At 39.5% G+C, this 22,432-nt stretch overlaps 1 protein-coding gene across 2 annotated transcripts in view; it reads right to left on the reverse strand.

The window, feature by feature from the left end:
* Window positions 1-22,432, reverse strand: part of GABRB3 (gamma-aminobutyric acid type A receptor subunit beta3) — a gene marked incomplete at both ends in the record, with an annotated part of 232,324 nt that overhangs the window by 162,980 nt on the left and 46,912 nt on the right. The window lies entirely within an intron of this gene.

Here is a 22,432-nt window from a genome sequence, read left to right on the forward strand (position 1 = left end):
ACATGCCTGTCTCCCTACTATACTGTAGGTTCAGTGAGACCATGGAGCTAGCCTCTGGGGTTATCCTAAGATGGAATGGAGTGTCAGCCTACAGTTGCCATTCAGTAAACTTGTACTGCTCTTAGAAATAGCTATCATACAACTTCATAGTAAATCATCAGAATCGCTAGCAGATACCAAGTGCTTTACCATGTGCCAGGCCCTATTGACTCAAAGTATTTCCCACACGATGATGCTTTTATTCCTTATGACAACCTTACTGTAGACAACTGTCAGTGCCTCACTGTATACTGTGCATCTCCCATTTCTCTTGGGTGAGGTAATGCTGAAGTGTGTGTTTTATGCCTTTTCCCCCCATTTACCATGGAATTAAGCTCCAGCCACTCTCAGTAGTTAGTGGATTAATAACAAAGCTTATGGGCTTCCTTCCCCACCCTAAATCACTGCCCCAACTCCTCTGCCAACTTTCAAGGCCCTCCCCACGTAAAAGCACTTTCTCTTGGATTCAGGGTCTGCTTCTAGGGAAGCCAAAGTAAGACAGTTAATATTAATGGAAACTTGAGACCCAGAAGTTAACTGATCCTCTGATGGGATAATGGTAGTGATGAAGGAACGGACACATGAATGATTTTTGAATAGAATGGTGGACGACAGGAGGTTATGATCCAGGTCCATAAGAGCACTATTTGCAAGGGAAACATGAATTTGGGTTTGTTTTCTACATTCTGAAAAATAACTGACTATGTGTTACCCCTGAGTATGAGTTTACAAGATATAATTTAGGGAAAATGATAAGCAGTATTAGGTAATGAGCAGGTGAAGTTATCTCAAGAGGTAATTCAGAATGAAACAAGAAATTAGGTTCAAGAATAGTTAAAATAAGTTTCTGAAATAATTTATCCAAAATAAATTATTAAAGGAAGCTCAAGATAATAGGAATAGACTTCTAACTTGTCAAGGTCATTGCTATGAAAGACTCACAAATGTTGGCTGTTGGCTAGGATACTGGGCTGGACCCACCATTTCTCAGTAAGTATAGTGGTTCTCATGTTCCTAAAATATGGGTGAACGCCACAAAAAAGAAAGATTATCAGCTATTTTGAAAAAGGACAGGATGTAAAAACAGCAGATTTTCAACAACAAGCGAGGATGGATGCCACTGGAGTCTTCAGACCATTCTCACCTTCACACTGTTGTTAAGAATATTCCAGTCCCCTCAGCAAGACTGTTTATATTGATAAATAACAAAGTAGGATGTCTACTACTATACCTAAAGCTCTACAAAACATACAACTTTGATTAGAATTCAAGAATAGATGTTGACAGCTCCAAAACATTTGGATGGTCACACTTTGGCTTTAACATTTAATTTGAAAATAGCTGAATAGCTCATGAAAATATCCAGAGATCAAAAGATTTTCATAAAGTTAAGATAAAATGTCAGCAGTGCCTTGTCAATACCCCAGGAAAAGTGCTGAAACAGCACGAGCTCCCGTGTCATTAGGGCACTAACACGGTTACGCCCCTGGACTCAGGGTGCTTTGCCTGCGTACCATCGAGGAGTTACTGTCCATCAGAACTCGCATGAAGCCTACTTTGGAAGTTTAATAAAGCTCTGCCTAGAGTGTTATACTTCACCAAGTGGAAGTTCTTTTCTCCACAGTAGTGCATCTGGGAAAGTGCTGAGGTGGAACCGACAACCTCAGCAAAAGAGGCATAAACTTGATGACCAGGCAGCTCTCCCGCACCTGCGGCACCACACAGCTCTACCCCACGGGGCACAGCAGGACCACGTGGCTGGGCCTGTGGGCAGTTCCCCTGCGGGGCTGAGTTCGTGAAGGTAAAGGCTCCTGGGTATGTGGCTGTCCCAGCCATGTCATGGCACTCACCTTCCCCCTTCATCTTAACTTTCATCATTTACTTTGAAGATATTTCACGAGAAATGTATCGATGCCACCTTTTGAAAGAGCAAGATTTTATATGTGTATGTGGGACTTAGAATTCAGGAAGGATTTTCAAATTTCAAAGGGCTTTGTTAAATGAATTCGTTCATACAAACGGCTAACTGCTAACAGAAGCAACTCCCTATTTACAAAAGGAAAAAATAAATAAAGGGTGCTGCCAGAAAAAGAAAAAAGTTCAAACACCATGTCCCATGTAGGAGTGACCTGGAGCACCATGGCATCATTTCTCCTTTAATCTTTGCATTTTCTCTCCTTCCATCCTCTCCCTTCCATTCCTCTTTTCTTTCTTCCCAATTTTTTTATCAGAATGATGGAAAATTATATGACATAAAACATTTACAACCATCATATCCTATTTTTTTGTTTTTCATTTAACCAATAGTCTGACAGACAAGAGCAAAATGTGGCATGTATTACATTTTCCATACAGATTTGTCTCTACTGCCCTGTAGGATGTCTCGTTCTGTCTAACTGCACCTGCTGACTGTGAATTTAAATAACTATTTCCATGATGAATGTTCTTTTCACATCATTAGAGAATGTATATTTAAAAAGGAGCCCTGCTTCAAACCAAATAATTACCTAGAATAAACACATATTATTTTAGTATTTATTAGGTTATAAGTTGCTGAATCTTTTTTTTTATTGGAGTATAGTTACTTTACAATAATGTGTTAGTTTACACTGTACAGCAAAGTGAATCAGCTATACATATACATATATCCCCTCTTTTGTGGATTTCCTTCTCATTTAGGTCACCACAGAGCACTGAGTAAAGTTCCCTGTGCTTACAGTAAATTTTCATTAGTTATCTACTTTATACATAGCATCAGTAGTGTATATATGTAAATTCCAATCTCCCAATTCATCCCACCACCACCCCCTTTCCCCCTTGGTATGTGGTACATATATACAATGGAATATTACTCAGCCATAAAAAGGAACGAAATTGGGTCATTTGTAGAGACATGGATGGACCTAGAGACTGTCATATAGAGTGAAGTAAGTCAGAAAAAGAAAAACAAATATTGTATATTAACACATATATGTGTAACTGAAAAAATTGGTATAGATGATCTTATTTACAAAACAGAAATAGAGACACAGATGTCAAGAACAAGTTGTTGAATCTTAAAATCACTTTCATCTTCACAGAACATTCTTTTTGTGTCCAATGGGCAACCCACTACTGAGGAGGAGATGTGGACTTTATGACATGTCATCTTTAGACAAAAAATAAAAGAAACTGAAATTGGTAATGACATTTTCTCTAATTACATAATGACCACAAGACTTTCCCTTTGAGTTAAAAACTCAAAATCAGCAATTAATTCTCATAAACTAAAACAGACACAGGGCATAGTTTAAAGACAAAGATAAATGCACCCAATACCTATTTTTCCCTGAAAATCTTGTTGTCAAACAAACTATAGTGCTGGGCACAGGGCAAATATCAGCCACATGTCAAGTAGCCGGGCATGATGAACGCCTGCCTGCCATGTGCACTAAGTTGCCAGAAATGCAGCCATGCCCCCAAGCCTCGGCTCCCCCTGCAAACCTCAGTTGTCATGCTTATCTGAAGTGAAGTGCTATACTAGCGGCTGTCTCACATAGCCCTTTGTGGATTAAGCTTCCAAGGCTCCATACCAATGCTAGTTTTTCTTGTTGTTGTTTGTTTTCATCTTACGTTTCTTTGGAGAATGGGCATGAGACAATCAGAGAAGTGGAAGATGCTTCTAATGGCATTAACTGACTATGTGTGCCAGAGGTGTGCCACTGATGTCAGTTATGGAGTTTCTGTGACTGAGCTTCCAAGTTACTGCGTATTTCAGTCCAGATTTTAGTCATAACAGTTAAAATCTGTAGTGAGCCATGCTCACTGTATGTGTTCAACAGGTCGGGAATTACACCAGTCCCTTTCAAGGAGCTGAAAAATTCTGATGATATGTAAAAGCCACTGGTGGTTGGCCACTGATGCTGAACATTTTAATACTCAAAGAATCCTAAAAAGGTTTACAAAGACAATTTAAACTGTCTAGATAGTTTAAAGACAATTTAAACTGTCTAGATAGTCTAAAGTCCCATTACCTTAGGATCTAGCTAAGCTGCTGATAAGACTTTCAAGCACAAGCATGTAATAAAACTTTAGTTGCTTCTTTATTTTCAGGTTTATCTAAGCCTCGTTTTCTTATCACATCCTAAAGTAGGAATCACACTCCTAGAATTTTCTTTCTTTAAAAAAATTCACAGAGATTTCAACTCCTATTTGTTCTCACAATGTTCCTGTAGAAAGTGAGACCATCAACTGAAATTCTTGTACAAAAGCAACTACAAAGACCTGGGGACAATCAACTGGAAGAAAAGCTAATCGTTTTCATTCTACGCAAGTAAGAAAAAAAATGGTTTCTTGAGGAATAATAAGGTTACGACTTGAGCCAACTACAAATCATCCTTTGAGCCTGGCATTGGTCTGCTGGTGTCAGCACAAACCCTGGGACACAATGCTGACCAAACTTTCCCTGGAGACGAGCAAAGGGGATGAGCATTTTGACCTCTGGTGTGAGGCATCACACAAAACCTCTCATTGTCACACACAGGATCACATCAGAAATAACACCAGAGTTCTGACCAATTGTGTTTGTTCTGAAGACCCTCTCAAACTCCAGCATCATCTAGCCCCCTCCTCCACTCTCCATCTGCCTTTTCTCTGAGTATCTTTACTTCCCCCTTCCACTCTTTACCCCTCCTCCCTCCCTTCCTTCTTTCTCCAGAAATGTTTTAGCACTGGTTAGATAACAAGCACCTTTTCAGCGGGTACTGAGACCCTAAGATTCTGGCCTTACTCTTTCGATTTGCCCTTCTTTTCTATTTTCTCACACAAGCTTTGTGTTCCTGTCACTGGTTTGTTTTTTCCTCTTTTCTCCTTTGTCTTACGTATGAGTTTTATGACAACAAAGGGCAAGGGGTGATTTAGTTACACGTGTCCCTAATAGGGAAGGAAAGAGCACATGAAAAAGGCAAAGAGGGGGAAAGGAGGACAGAAGCCAGAACTACAGAAACCGAAAGGGACAAGCAGAATCCACATGGATGAATCCCCAAAATGTGGCCCAGGGCACCTGTGGCCCCATCAGGAGTCACCGCATATAGGCAGCTATCTCAGCAGGGCAGGAGCCTCCCAGAATGAAGAGAACCTCAGAAGTAAATGACCCTTGGTGCTTCAGGGGAGAGGATGAAGAATGAAGCTAAGCACAGATTGTTTAATGACCGAAACTCTAGGAGAAAGAAATTACAAGGAATAAGGTTACTTATCTGCCTAAGGTTATGTGTCAGTCCAAATGGCTACAATTAGAACCTACTGATTCTTCCCAGTAGTTTGTTGTAAATGAGTCCAGAGTAAATTGAGCTAAAGAAAATGTAATTATAAAAATGAGAGTTGGAAATAACTCAGGAGATCATTCTGTTCCAACCTCTGCTTGAACACCTTCCTCACCGAGCAGCTCCAGATGACTGGACTGAAGTCCCAGGTAGCTCCCTTGCCTTCCTCTCAGAGAGAATTCCTTTCTGGTTTATCACAGTGCAGGTGAGAGAATATCCAACCGGAATACATTTTAACACTAACGAGAAATAAGAGCTCAAGTGGATGGAGAGCAGGAGGAAGGTTATAATGGGGAATTAAACACCTTTTCTCATTGGCTAGTGTGACCATTGATTTCTATTCTCAGAGGCCATGAAGACCTAAGGATTCCCTGTTCCTATCACAAGTTTACCACAAGGAAATGAAATAATCACATTAGTATCTGAGCAAGCATTTTTTTCATGAAAAAATAACAAACATGTCATAAAATGGAGTATATCTTATTAAGTATATACTGCCTGGTTTATATCCATTTTTTAAATTCCACTGTTAATTTACGACAAAACACTGCCATTTGCTCAACAAGGGTGTGATGGAAGGATGCTGCACTGGGCTCTCACTGGCCCTCACTGGTACCCAGACCATTGGGCTATTCACTGTGCCCCACAGAAGCCCACGGCCTCATCTAAAAGAGTGGCAACTGCATGCAATCCACACATCAAGGCAATGGGCTGGAGCAAAGGATCAAGTGATAGTGAGAAAAGCAAAAATCTTTTCAGATATAATAGTTCCCATGCCTAAATATCACCAAGCTCTCTTCTACATTTCTTTGAAATATTTAGGGAAAAGTATTTGGTGAAACAACAAATCCTTATAATCCAAACATTGCTTTCTATCCCTCCAAGACTATAGTCAACTCAGAAGAGTGTTTGACTCCAGCTCAGAGCAGGATGGTATTAATTTATGATTATTAATTCCCTACTTTTGCACTTGAAGCAGTTGAAGGCTTATGTTCTGCATCATACAAGGAGGATGGTTATGTAGGGCCATTGCTAAGGATACATGCATATTTACTTTAGTCACCAGGTTTACATGTAATAATGGCAACAGCTTTTTCAATGAAGGCATAGAAAAAAACCTTGAAGATCTTTTCCAGATTGTCTACACTGTTTTGATAGTGGTAAAGTATAAATGTACATACACTAAGGTGCTTTGTGAATCACAGCTATACATGATCAAAGTAAGAAACCTCATGTTATTTAATCCATTTCAAATGTTTCCAATTTTGAGTAATGCCCATTTCTTTTTATCTTCTTTTGGCTAAAATTTTCCCTATGGAGCAAAGGATTTAGACTGAAACTTTAAGAAAAACTATTACGTCACAGGAGAATATGTAATACAAAGGGAGACTAAGAAGACCAGGGCTGCACAGGGAAGTTTGCTTGTCCCCAAATGCACATACATTTCAAATGTTTAGGAGCTAATGCCATGATAGTTCCAGCTGCCAAAATAAATCAGCACAGAAAATTCCACAGCCTAACATTTCCCATTTTATTTTATTTATTTTTTTAACATCTTTATTGGAGTAAATTTGCTTTACAATGGTGTGTTAGTTTCTGCTTTATAACAAAGTGATTCAGTTATACATATACATATGTTCCCATATCTCTTCCCTCTTACATCTCCCTCCCTCCCACCCTCCCTATCCCACCCCTCTAGGTGGTCACAAACCACCGAGCTGATCTGCCTGTGCTAGGCGGCTGCTTCCCACTAGCTATCTATTTTACGTTTGGTAGTGTGTATATGTCCATGCCTCTCTCTCACTTTGTCACAGCTTACCCTTCCCCCTCCCCATATCCTCAAGTCCATTCTCTAGTAGGTCTGTGTCTTTATTCCCGTCTTACCCCTAGGTTCTTCATGACCTTCTTTTTTTCTTAGATTCCATATATATGTGTTAGCATACAGTATTTGTTTTTCTCTTTCTGACTTACTTCACTCTGTATGACAGACTCTAGGTCCATCCACCTCACTACAAATATCTCAATTTCGTTTCTTTTTATGGCTGAGTAATATTCCATTGTATATATGTGCCACTTCTTCTTTATCCATTCATCCGATGATGGACACTTAGGTTGCTTCCATGTCCTGGCTATTGTAAACAGAGCTGCAATGAACATTTTGGTACATGACTCTTTTTGAATTATGGTTTTCTCACGGTATATGCACAGTAGTGGGATTGCTGGGCCGTACGGTAGTTCTATTTTTAGTTTTTTAAAGGAATCTCCATAGTGGCTGTATCAATTTACATTCCCACCAACAGTGCAAGAGTGTTCCCTTTTCTCCACACCCTCTCCAGCATTTATTATTTCTAGATTTTTTGATGATGGCCATTCTGACCAGTGTGAGCTGATATCTCATTGTAGTTTTGATTTGCATTTCTCTAATGGTTAATGATGTTGAGCATTCTTTCATGTGTTTGTTGGAAATCTGTACATCTTCTGTGGAGAAATGTCTATTTAGGTCTTCTGCCCATTTTTGGATTGGGTTGTTTGTTTTTTTGATATTGAGCTGCATGAGCTGCTTGTAAATCTTGGAGATTAATCTTTTGTCAGTTGTTTCAGTTGCAAATATTTTCTCCCATTCTGCGGGTTGTCTTTTTGACTTGTTTATGGTTTCCTTTGCTGTGCAAAAGGTTTTAAGTTTCATTAGGTCCCATTTGTTTATTTTTGTTTTAATTTCCATTTCTCTAGGAGGTGGGTCAAAAAGGATATTGCTGTGACTTATGTCATAGAGTGTTCTGCCTATGTTTTCCTCTAAGAGTTTGATAGTGTCTGGCCTTACATTTAGGTCTTTAATCCATTTGAGTTTATTTTTCTGTATGGTGTTAGGGAGTGCTCTAATCTCATACTTTACATGTACCTGTCCAGTTTTCCCAGCACCACTTACTGAAGAGGCTGTCTTTTCTTCACTGTATATTCTTGCCTCCTTTATCAAAGATAAGGTGACCATATGTGCGTGGGTTTATCTCTGAGCTTTCTATCCTGTTCCATTGATCTATATTTCTGTTTTTGTGCCAGTACCATACTGTCTTGACCAGATGGCTTCACAGGCGAATTCTATCAAACATTTAGAGAAGAGCTAACACCTATCCTTCTCAAACTCTTCCAAAATATAGCAGAGGGAGGAACACTCCCAAACTCCTTCTACGAGGCCACCATCACCCTGATACCAAAAACAGGCAAATATGTCACAAAGAAAGAAAACTACAGGCCAATATCACTGATGAACATAGATGCGATGCAAAAATCCCCAACAAAATACTAGCAAACAGAATCCAACAGCACATTAAAAGGATCATACACCATGATCAAGTGGGGTTTATTCCAGGAATGCAAGGATTCTTCAATACAGGCAAATCAATCAACGTGATACACCGTATTAACAAACTGAAGGAGAAAAACCATATGATCATCTCAATAGATGCAGATAAAGCTTTTGACAAAATTCAACACCGATTTATGATAAAAACCCTCCAGAAAGTAGGCATAGAGGGAACTTTCCTCAACATAATAAAGGCGATATATGACAAACCCACAGCCAACATCATCCTCAATAGTGAAAAACTGAAACCATTTCCACTAAGATCAGGAACAAGACAAGGTTGCCCACTCTCACCACTCTTATTCAACATAGTTTTGGAAGTTTTAGCCACAGCAATCAGAGAAGAAAAAGAAATAAAAGGAATCCAAATCAGAAAAGAAGAAGTAAAGCTGTCACTGTTTGCAGATGACATGATACTTTACATAGAGAATCCTAAAGATGCTATCAGAAAACTACTAGAGCTAATCAATGAATTTGGTAAAGTAATAGGATACAAAATTAATGCACAGAAATCTCTGGCATTCCTATACACTAATGATGAAAAATCTGAAAGTGAAATCAAGAAAACACTCCCATTTACCATTTCAACAAAAAGAAAAAAAATATCTAGGAATAAACCTACCTAAGGAGACAAAAGACCTGTATGCAGAAAATTATAAGACACTGATGAGAGAAATTAAAGATGATACAAATAGATGGAGAGACATACAATGTTCTTGAATTGGAAGAATCAACATTATGAAAATGACTCTACTATCCAAAGCAATGTACAGATTCAATGCAATCCCTATCAAACTACCACTGGCATTTTTCACAGAACTAGAACAAAAAATTTCACAATTTGTATGGAAACACAAAAGACCCCGAATAGCGAAAACAATCTTGAGAACGAAAAATGGAGCTGGAGGAATCAGGCTCCCTGACTTCAGACTATACTACAAAGCTACAGTAATCAAGATTTCCCATTTTAAAAAGCATCAGTACACTGGGTTTTCTTCCTTTTTTTGCTCCTCACAACAATCAGGAGAACACATGTATCGTTAACTGTTTCCACAGTTGAGGAAACCAAAAGCACAGATTGATTACCAAATTGCCCCAATTCACTCAACCAATTAGTGGCAGAGATAGGCCTAGAACTCCAAGCTGACCTGGCATTCTAAACGTTCTGAAGAAAACTGAAATAGGAACAGAAAACACACAAAAGGAAATGGAAGTTCATTTCTCCTATTTGGATCATGCTAAATACACAGGCTCTTCTGGTGCCCTTGTAGGCATGGGAAGGGGAGGTCCACTGGAGTCACATGACTACAACAGAAGGCTGTGTTTTGCATCCCTGGGGGAGGAGACTCTAGAACCTACAGGGAGCTTTTGGTTTCCACTCCAACATTAAAGAGCTTAGAAGTTGTCCCTCCTGTTATCACAATGAGAAAAAAGCTGACCACACTGAAATTCAACAATTCTTCCATCTGAGAGTTGAGGTCACAGGACAAGCTACTGCTTGAAAACTGGAGAGACAGAAAGTTAGAAACACAGAATCACAGCTCATTGGAGTAAAAGCTACTGTTGTAGCCAGCAACGAGGTAATGGACTAATTGCTAGAGGTTGGGCATAGACTACCTCGAGCATGAAAAATTCTTGGGGACCCACTCTTAGGAGTGCTCCCACACTTTTGTGAGTTTTTACCATCAGGAGCTCCAATCAGGCTCTCAGTGTGAAGACTATAGAAAAATTCCCTTGTGCTTTTAGTAAGGGGAGGAGAATAGAAACCATTTTGAAATATGCAGAGTGCCCCTTTCCCCTTAACAAAGGCCTGTCCTCAAGGAAAACTCTTTTACCAGAGCATAGCCAATGTGAGGGAGGGGTAAAATACCCAACTCTAGCCCCTCCAGCCTTCCTGTCTTACTTAAAGTGGAGAAAAAGGCTAAGAAGCACTTAAGAAGGTCACAGCCCAGGGGCACAGGCCACTAAAAGACTGAGAGTTAATCAAAGGACTATGGAATGCTTCTTTTTCCCCATGCCTCACCATCACAGCAGCAGGACTCATATATTAATGAGAGACTACAACTCAAAGAACTGAAAATCTGAGACTCAGTCTAAGAAGGAGTCCCTAGGGAAACCCAGACAGTGGACAAAAACAAGGACACTACATGAAATTTTATCCTCAGAAAGCTACAGGAAAGAGTAAACATAGCTTAACTCCTAACCAGATAAACATAAAACCTCACACTACAGACCAGTTTACCTTAGTTCCCTTTACCAACACATCATGTTTAGCTTACAACAAGAAATTACAAGACATGTTAAAGGCCAAAAACACAGTGTGAAGAGATAAAGCAAGCATTAGAATCAAACTCAGACATTTTGGGATTATCAGACAGGAAATCTAAAATAACTATGACTAATATGCTAAGGGTTCTAAAAGGAAAAGTGGACAATATGCAAGAAAATATGGGTAACATAAGCAGAGAAATGGAAACAAAGAATCAAAAGAAAAATGCTAGAAACTAAAAACATAACAACAGAAAGAAAGAATGCTTTTGATGGGTCCATTCGTAGACTAAACAGAGTTGAGGAAAGAATCACTGAGCTTAAAGAAATGTCAGTAGAGACATCTCGAACTGAAAAGCCAAGAGGAAAAGAGTGAAAGAAACAGAACAGACTATCCAAGGACTGTGAGATAATTACAAAGTGTATACAATACCTGAAGTGGGAAAGAAATATAATATTAAATAATGGTTGAGAATTTTCCAAAGTTAGTAACAGACACCAAACCACAGATATAAGAAGCTCAGAGAACGCAAAGCAGAAAAAATAGGAAAATATATATATATGTATGTATATATATTTACACTTAGGCATGCCCTATTAAAATTGCAGAAAACCAAAGACAAAGGGAAGATGCAGAAAGAAGCCAGAGGAAAAGACACCTTACCTATAGAAGAACAAGAATAAGAATTACATCTGACTTTGTTTCAGAGACCACAAAAGCAAAACTAGAATGGAGTGAAATATTTAAATTGTTGAAGGAAAAAAACCCACTAACTTAGAATTTTCTATCTAGTGAAAATTATCCTTCAAAAGTGAAGGAGAAATAGACATTCTCAGACAAATGTAAATGCAGGGAATTTGTTGACAATAGACCTGATTTGCAAAAAGTATTAATACTTCAGAGAAGAAAATTGATATAGATCAGAAACTCAGATCTACACAAAGAAAGGAAGAAAGAATAAGAGAATAAAATCTTTTATTTTTCTTATTCTTAATTGATCTAACAGATAACTTTTTGTTCAAAATAATAGCAGCAATAGAATTGGGGATTATAGCTTATAGATGAGGGAAATAGATAAAACATCCTGTGTCCTAGACCCAAACAGCAGAGTTTGATTCTGAGACAGCAAATCCAAGGAACCCATCTTCAGTCACTGAAAGGCAATTTTTCTTTTCATGGTACTTACTAAAACTCTCGATAGTCTTTGCTTTCATGGTAGTTTAAATAAGAAAGTAAGAAGTAAATTCTACATCAGGAACCACAAAACAAAACAAAAACAAAAATGAAATGCAATGGTGTTTGAGCTTACATTATTTCTCCCTGAAGTGGAAATTTTATACTATCTGAGGTTTCTTCCCACAGCAAATTTTCAGGAGTCTAAGATATTGACATCCCTCCTTCCCTCAATCCCCAAACTCCTTTCCACGGGCTAATACATTCTGATTAAGTAAATGGTGCATTCTTTGGCAGTTTGTTATGGGTTCATCATGGAGCAACCACATGTACTTAATCAGAATGGACTCTCACCTCGGCCCTGGATCAGCTATTACCTGAATCCACCTGGGGACCTGTCTTTGCAAGGCTCTAGACAATCTGACTCTTACCTCCCCAGCAACCTGCAGACCCACACTGCTCTGTGACAAGTCAGCCCATTTGTCACACTCAGCGTGAACCTTACAGAGGGTCCCGCCAGAGTTCCTGACCACCACTGATGGTGGGAGCCTTAGATATCAAAACACTCTCAAGAAAAGCCTGCACATGGAGTATCTGACCATGGACATCTCTGTTGAAGTTCTATTGGACTAACTCTGACAATGCAATATTGCACCCCAGAAACTGGCCAACGAGTAATGAATTTGAGGGAATGTTGACATAAGTAATAAAACCAAATTTGGGGGATTGGAATAGAGATGACACAACAAAACATGCTTAAAACACATTCCTATCCAAACCCACATACATTTTTAAGACTCCTTGTAACATACAAGGCTCTTCTGGAAGCAGATGGCCTTGCAGTTTTCAGATCACCATAGATTCTTCAGAGTGCTAACTGCATGGGAAGTATAATTCTATTGATAAAAATTCAATTGTGTAAGCACAAGGTTGGGAAAAATACTTCCGAAGAACTGTTATCCTACTTAAATAGGATAAATAATGGTCTATTCTAAAAGTGTAAGCATTTATTATTATTAAAATAATGTGATTCTCCTTTGAATTCCTTGGAAATAAACATTACTTACATATGCTGCTTTTTTTTTTTTTTGCTGTACGCAGGCCTCTCACTGTTGTGGCCTCTCCCGTTGTGGAGCACAGGCTCTGGACGCGCAGGCTCAGCGGCCATGGCTCATGGGCCCAGCCGCTCCGCGGCATGTGGGATCTTCCCGGACTGGGGCACGAACCCATGTCCCCTGCATCGGCAGGCGGACGCTCAACCACTGCACCACCAGGGAAGCCCCACATATGCTTCTTTTTAAAAACTCACACTATTGGACTTCTGCTTGAGAATGAAAGTCTTGGGAAAGATGCAAAGTCTATACAGCATGATCCACTCAGCAACCAACTAAGTTTTCAATGCCTGAGCCTAAAAAGTGGCCTGTCTCCCTCTGTATTTCCACTCGGAAATATACTGGCTGTCTAGCACACTTTCCCATGCACTTTCCAAATCCTACAGGGAAGCAGGAACTCAGACAAAACAGGAAACTGGGAGCAAACATGTCAGCTTTAACTTTCATTCCGGGATTCTCCACTCCCCCAACCCAGAGTTTCAGAGAGGGCATACAGAAAGTTCCGTCAATTCCCTTGGATTGCAAACAGAGACTGAACTATCTCACCCCACTTCCATGACAAGCACTTTTCAAGCGACTGACTAGTAAATCACACAAACACTAGCTAAAGAAAACTGGCCCTAAATATAAGCTCCTTGAAGACCGAGTAACAATGCTCTCCTCACATTTTATCTCCACACCCACCATTACTCCTGTCAGGTTCAGGGCCTTGATCAAGGTAGGAGCCATCAAATGCTTTTATTTTTCTTTGAATGACAGATCTAGGAAAAGACTTGGATATCATCTGCCATTTCATTCACCCCACCTCCCTCATCACCTTAGTGCTGATCAAGAGTCCCAGCTCATCAGCTAAGCAAGCCTCTATGAATCACACCTAGCAGGGGATGAAACAGCTCCATGCAATCTGCACAAAGGACAGATGCAAAACAGGCTGCCAGGTTAGCCTCTCTGACTGCCAAAGAAATGTCAACTGATTATATTCCAATAGGAAAAGGGGACAGATGGATTGACGTGACTAATGTCTTTAGGCTATTTGCCTCTGGGAATTAGAAACGGAGAAAACACAAGAGTATGTACCCATATGCTTCACAAAGGTAAGGACTGGGAATATTTCAGCTTGTTTCTTGGTTAAAAGAAGTATTTATTCTCTATTACTTACTCTTCCATGTCTCTCACAACCTGGCTATGACTGTCAGAGTGAAATCTATTAGAATTCAATTGGTCACCATATGACAACACTCAGGGAATCACAATTATAACACATTTATGGGGGACTGTTCTCTGAACATAAAAGCATAGTGAGAAGCAACCCACAATAAGAAAAAGGCTTAAGAGAGTCTTGTCCAAAAGGATAAAAATGGAATACAGAAAACTTTTTTAACTGACGAAAAATATACATATTCAAGAGAGAAGAGGTAAATAGAAGGAGAATGAAAGGGAAGGGAAGAGAAAGGTGAAGAGAGGGCCTAATGGGAAGAGAAAAAATATATTTATGGGGCTAATTCTCCCTCTTTCAAGCTCATTATTGCCTTTCCCCTCTATCTCCCCCCAAACTCCCGCTTCACTTGTGTTCAACAGATGCATGTTTATCCTCCCGACACTCAGCTGTCAGAAACTTCATCTGTTAAAACATTAGTTTTGAGGACTGTGAAAAAGAGAGCTGATATAGTAAATCTGATTCAACAACCACCACCACCATAACAAAAAAAATAACATTTATCTTTGAGTAAGGTGTATTGAACCTCTACAATAGAACATAATTGCCAAATTTAGATTAAATAAACAAAATTTTAATAAAGTGACAGGAAAAAAGAATGTCATTCTTTATACAGTATGATGAGTTTCTGAGTTTACATTAAACTAATATATCAAAATAGTAAAAAAAAGTAAAAGCAGATTCAAAAGCCAGTTGAGAAGCAGGAATACAAATATTCAGATGAACATTTGTCAGGGTTTAAAAAGAAACTAGGAATGAGTTTCTTTTTAAATTCCATGGCTAGGAATGAACAGTGCCTACTCCACCAGAGCAAGATTCCACAGGGCATGAGGTGATGCACTCACAAGGCCTTACTACCGTAGTGGGGAATAATTAACCTTAGACTGAACTGTGCTCCAATCCTGCCTAATCAATAGTAAAAGCAAGACTCTGAAGGATAAAGCTGTTTTCAAAGAACTTAACTGTGTCCCAGAACAAAGCCCAAGAATATTTATAGAAAGACAAAAATATCAAGCACTCAGCAAGTTAAAATTCATAATGTTCTGAATCCAATGATTACTGGGCATGTAAAAAAAGTATGAAAATACAACCCATAATGAGGAAGTATCAATGAATCAAAAGGAGATAGACCCAGAACTTACAAAAATGCTAGGATTAGCAGAAAATGACGTTTAAAAAGTTATTATAGGGCTTCCCTGGTGGCGCAGTGGTTGAGGGTCCGCCTGCCGATGCAGGGGACATAGGTACATGCCCCAGTCCTGGAGGATCCCACATGCCGCGGAGCGGCTGGGCCCGTGAGCCATGGCCGCTGGGCCTGCGTGTCTGGAGCCTGTGCTCCGCAGCAGAAGGGGCCACGACAGTGGAAGGCCTGCGTCCCACAAAAAAAAAAAAAAAAAAAAAAAAGTCATTATAACACTACTGTATATGCTCAAAAAGTTAGAGATATGAAAGATATAAAAAGTACTGCGCTTTCTGAAATGAAAACTACAATATCTGGGATTAAATATATATAGATGGGAATAACAACAGCCTACACACTGCAGGAGAAAAGATTAGTGAGTTTGAGGACATAGCAATAGAAACTACACAGCGAAAAGTTAGAGAAAAAGTAAAAAGTATAATAAAGCTTTTTGAACTGAATGAAAATTTAACATATTAGAATTTGGGTGCTACTAAAGAAGTACTTAAAAAATTATAACATGAAGGTCTATTTTTAGAAAATAAGTTTTCAAATCAATGACCTTTGCTTCTACCATAAAACTGGGAAAAAGAACGATTAACTGAGATTACTCTCTCAAAGTAAGTAGAAGAAAGAGAATAATAAAGATTAGACTAGAAATCAGTGAAATAGAAAACAAAAAAGAAAAATCAATGAAACAAAAAGCTGGTTCTTTAAGAAGTTCAGTAAGTCTTTACCAGACTAATAAGGAAAAACTAACAAACAAACAGAGAAAGCAATGATTATCAATATTAGGAATGAGAGAAGTGACATCATTTCAGGGTCTACACATGTTTATTAAAAATAAGGGAATGTTATGAACAAATTCATGCTGATACATTCTACAACTCAGATGAAATGGTCAAATTCTTCAAAGACACAAACCATCAAAGCTCACTCAAGAAACAATAGATAACATGAAAAACCCTACACCTATTAAGGAAATTAAATTTTAGTTAAAACTTTCCCACAAAGATTGTTGTTTCAATTGTGAACTCTACCAAACATAAAAGGAAGGAGTAATATGAATACTATGCAAACTCTTCCAGAAAACTGACAAGTAGGGAATGCTTCCCAGCTTATTTTCTGAGGTCAGAATTACCCTGATACCCAAATCTGACAGAGAAATCACAAGAAAAGAAAACTACAGATCAATATCCATGTTGAAACTTCATGTGACATTTTCAACCAAATTTTTAACAAATCAAATCCAACTACATATGAAAAGGGAAATACACCTTGACCAAGTTGAGCTTATCTCAGCAATCCAAGGTAAGTTTAATATCTTTTTAAATTAATCAATGTAATCCAACATATTAACAAAAGATAAATCCTATTATCATCCCAACAGATACAGCGGAAAAAATTTTAACAAATTTCAACATCCATGTTTCATTGAAAAAACTCAGCAAACTAAGAATAGAGGAGAACTTCTTCAACCTAATAAACAGCATCTATGAATGCTTACTATAAACATCATAATTAATTGTAAAAAGACCAACCACCTTCCTTCTAAAGTCAGGAACAAGATAAGGATAGTATTGTTACCACTTACCAACACTGAACAAGAGATTCTAGCCAGTGTAACAAGGCAAGAAAAAGAAATAAAATGCATCCAGATTGGAAAGGATAAGGTAACATTTTTTTTATCTGCAGATAACATGATTGTCTCTGTAGAAAATCCAATAGGATCTACAAAAAAGCTACTAGGGGCCTCCCTGGTGGCGCAGTGGTTGAGAGTCCGCCTGCCGATGCAGGGGACACAGGTTCGTGCCCCGGTCCGGGAAGATCCCATATGCCGTGGAGCGGCTGGGCCCGTGAGCCATGGCCACTGAGCCTGCACGTCCGGAGCCCGTGCTCCACAACGGGAGAGGCCACAACAGTGAGAGGCCCACGTACCGCAAAAAAAAAAAAAAAAAGCTACTAGAACTAAGAAATGAGTTTAACAAGACTGCAGCATACAAGATCAATACACAGAAACCAGTTTTATTTCTACATAATAGCAACAATCAACTGGAAATTGCAGTTAAAAAACCTCCATTAATGACAGCATCCAAAAATAAGGAACAGAGATGAATATGACAAAAGATGTGAAAGCTCTGAACAATGGAAACTACCAAACATTGCTAAAAGAAACTTTTTAAAACCTAAATATATGGATAGATATACAACATTCATGGGTTGGAAAACTTAACATGGCTAATATATCCATTCTCCCAAATGGGATCTTCATATTCAAAGCAATTCCAGTCAAAATCTCAGCATTTTTGTAGAAACTGACAAATATATTATAAAATTCATATAGAAATACAAAAGACCTAGCAAAGCCAAAATAACTTTTAAAAAAGGACAAAGTCATAGGACTATCACTATCTTATTTCAACATTATAAAACTACAGTAATTGTGATAGTGTGGTATTGTCATAAAGATATACAAAAGAGCAGTGAAACAGAATATCCAGAAATAGAACCAAACACAACTGATTTTGACAAAGGTACAAAGGTAATTCAGTAGAGAAGAAACTTCTCAACAAATGGTGCTATAACAACTGGATATCCACAGACAAAAAATCCATTTGCAAAAAAAGAACTTGAATCCCTATCTTGTACTATATACAAAAATTAAGTGAAAATAGATCATAGACCTAGATGTAAACCTAAAACTCTAAATTCCCAAAAGTAAACATAGGAGAAAACTTTGTGCCCTGAGGTTAGGCAAATATTTCTTAAATTCAACACCAAAAGCACAATCCAAAAAAGAAAAAACTGACAAATAGGACTTGACTGGAGTGAAAAACTTTATGAAAATTTTTTGAAAGATACTGTTACGCTGATAAGAGGATGAAAAAAACAGACTGGGAGAAAGGCCACAGATCAGAAGAAAACATTTGAAAGCATATATCTGATAAAAAACTTAAAACCAAATCATATAGGGAACTCTCAAAACTCAGCAATAAGAAAATAAACAACTCAATAAGATAATAGGCAAAATATCTGAACAGATGCTTCACCAAAGATGATATCCATCTAGAAAATAATCACATAAACACATGCTCACCATTATTTGTCATTAGAGACATGCAAACTAAAAAGCACTGCACATCTAGTAGAATGGCTAACATTAAAATGACTGCCCATACACATATAGAGTGTTGCCAGAGATAAGAGGAACTGAAACACTCACATTGCTGATGGGAATATAAAACAGCACTACCAATGTGGGAAATATTCTGGTTATTTCAGAAGAAGTTAAATGTTCACCTACCATAAGTTCCAGCCAATATGCTCCCAGGTATTTACCCACAAGAAGTGAAAGCTTATGTACATACAAAGACTTGTGAGTGAATGTTCGTATCAGCCTTTTTTATTAATAATCAAACCCGGAAAGAACCAAAATAGCCATCAACAAGTGAATGGATAAAAACACTCTGGTATATCCATACAATACTATTCACCAATAAAACAGAAGAAACTATTGATACACATTTTACTATGGATAAATCTCAAAAAACTATACTGAGTAATAAAATCCAGATAAATAAGAATACACATTATATGATTTATGTATATAACATTCTAGAAAATGTCCATCAGTGCAGACAGGAAATGGGGGTGCAAGCGTGGGAGGAGGGAATTACCAAGGAGCCCAAAGGAACTTTTGGGGGTGATGGACATGTTCATTTCCTTAACTGTGGTGATGGTTCCACAAGTATGTGCAAGTCAGAATTCATCACGTCGTATAATTTAAACATGTGCCATCATATAGGTCAATTCTACTCTCAGTGGAGTTATTACAAGCACACCAAAAAAAGGAAGAGAAAGTGAGAGATAAAGTACTTGGTTTCCCCACAACAAAAAAGATGTTAAAAAAAAAAACAAACCAAAACAAAACAAAAATACCCTCCTACACTCAATGTTAGTGTATTTCGATCAAAAAAATGTTTCAGATGTCACTCAGGCTTTTCTAACCACCTTCACACCTCATGGGGTCTCAGCTCAAAAAGTGAGCCAGGCACCGCCTCTAAAGAAACATCCACTGTATGCGAAGAAGCCACTCAAACCTCACAGATCTACTTATTCACTAGATCTCCCCACCAGAGTTCTTCACAGGGAAGTGTTACAAAAGCCTAGAAAATTTTCCTTGGAAATTCATACTTAGCTGTTATTTTTCAAGAAGCCAGATAATATTCATTTATGGCTTTTTCTCTTGTTCCTTTTTATTTTAAGGCACAGTATCATTTGTTAACATGTTCACCCCTTCACCAAGCATTCATTTAGCATCTACTGTGCCCAAAGAAATGTACTAACTGCAGTTAGGAAGAAAAAAGGTTCGCTCCCTTTCTGGTGACACCTGTGTTCATTTTTTTTTTTTAAAACAACCCAAATTAAAACAAGTAGAAAATAAGAACAAAGGCATGAGGAGAGGAAACATAAATATCAAGCGCAAAGAGACCTGAAAGTAAGAGCAATGAGTGAGGTGGAGTCATCAGCAAGGGTTTTCTGGGAAGAAGAGAGTGCCGGGTTCATTCATTCATTCATCAAGATTCTTGAAGCCAGATCTCTGCATGAAACTAAAAGGGATTCTTAGTCTCCCACCCACCCTCCTTTACCTTCAGTGAGTCTGTGAGGAGGGGATGTGGGGGTGCAAGTTCAGAGGGGAAAGAGAATTCACATCTGAGAATCAGTGCTTAGGCTACGGCTCTGCCGTGGGTGATGTGTCACATGTTACAAGTGCCTAGAAAGATGGGAATGTGGTTTCCATCCAAGAGGCATTCATAATTTCAAGGAGAAATGAGCACAGAAATGCATGAGTACACACATATGAAAAATATTTTAACAAAAATGTAGCAGATGCTATGAGCCCATGGAAGAAAGTATCTGTGGAAGCCAGAGGGGCTTCTTGGAGAAAATATTTGCACTGAATATTGTGGATGAGGCTCTTATTAGAGAAGCAGGACAGGCATACTTCTAGCAAATATTTTGTACGGAAGTTATAAGATTTATAATAAATGAATATCATATTGTCAGCATAGAGGATCGATGGTAAGATCAGATGCAAGGAAACCAGTTAGGAAGTGACTACAAAGATCCAAGTAAGAAATGGCAAGATGTTGAATTAAAACAGTGGCAGGATGAAAAAGAGTATGGAGACTTAAGTATCAAGGATACTGAGTCCATCAGAGTGAATGACTGATTAGAGGTGCAGGTTGAGGGGGAGCTGGAGTCAAGGATGAACCTGAGCCTGTCCTGGGTGATGGAAATGGCAGGGGTATTGTTTCCCTCATGGTTTCATTCATTTCAGAGACGCGTTCATTATTGGGAATGGTGAATTTGAGATGTTTCAGACACAGCCACATGGAGAAAGACACATTTTTCCACTGCAGATGGAATCGGGGTTCAGTGCCACAGACTGAGGTGTCAAGTGAGTATTGAGAAGGCACTTGCCCAGTGCAGACGGGGAACGAGGAGTGAGAAGACAAGTGCAAGGCCTGAGGGAGACAGAGCAGAATGCATGGGTGGAACATCAGAATGGCCAGAAGATCAGAGTCCTGGGCCTGAGGAGGAGGTGGGCAGTAGGACAGGACAGGAAGCGGGACAGAGAGCAGGGCCAGGAAGACATAAAGGATCAGAGGATTTAAAGTAGGGAACGTAATGCTTGACTGCCAATAGTCACTCTGGCTACCATGTGAGGAGAGGGAACAAGAGGGGAGGCAAAGAGGTCGAGTCCAGATGGAGATGATGAAGTTGTGGGGGAGGATGGATTGGCAGAAGACCTAATCTGTACAGATGTGGCAGCAGCACTCTGAGGAGTCTCTGTTGATCAAGGAACAGAGTATGTGGAAGCCAGGAGCCAATGACTCAAGAGCTCTGCTCCAGACATTTCATACTTGCAAAGCTCAACCCCCAGTAGTTGTTGAGAATGGGGATCTGGCCCTTGGGAGAAGGGTGGACTTGCACTATACATTAGTGGTGTTATCAGAGTGCCTATGACATTGGAAAGCCTGGGAGGGAAGCAGAGGGCAGGCACCAACTTTAGAAAGGTTAGGGGGAGGCTCCTTTCATGCACAGAGGTGTAGGAGGTGGGCAGCGGGGTGGTGGAGTTCAGTCTTCAGAGGAAGCCAGGCCCTGCAGGCTATACTCCAGGGGCTGGCTGGGACACACAAAGGAAGTCACACCAAGGCCACAGACACAGCAGGAGACCACGGAGAGCTACATGGGATAGGCGTGGGGTAGGGATAGAGAAAGGGCTCTGCTGGTAGAGGTGAACTGGCCTTGAGGGCGTGAGTGGGGAAAGGTCCAGAAGGACTCTGGTGGAAGACGGTGGTCCTCAGTCCCGAGAGCAGCTGAGGGAGGGATGCAGCAGTGAGAGGGGGAGCAGTGCTGGGGTGAAGGCATGTTTGTGGAGGACATGATGCTGTGAGGACAGCCAAGTAGATACCCTCTTGAAACCCTTTTTATTATTTGTCCAAATGTGAGACGAGAGGCCATCTATTGAGGCCGTGGCCAGGAAGGAGGTTCTGAGCACAGAGGTGGAGGGTGGGAAAGCAAGTGGGTGGTTATGGATTGGAGGTGAGACAATGCCCAGTCCACGGCACTGGCAGCCGGATCACCGTGGACAGCTCCTCATCTCCCATGGCCCTGAAATGTGGTGCTATGGGTCCCAAGTGTGGAAGGAGGAGGCCACGGGCAGGCTCTGGCCAGGGGTCTGTAGGGTGCGGGGGGGTGGATAGCAGAGGGGCAAA

The sequence above is a fragment of the Grampus griseus genome (assembly GCF_964374135.1).
Source record: "Grampus griseus genome assembly, chromosome: 2".
NCBI lineage: Eukaryota > Metazoa > Chordata > Mammalia > Artiodactyla > Delphinidae > Grampus > Grampus griseus.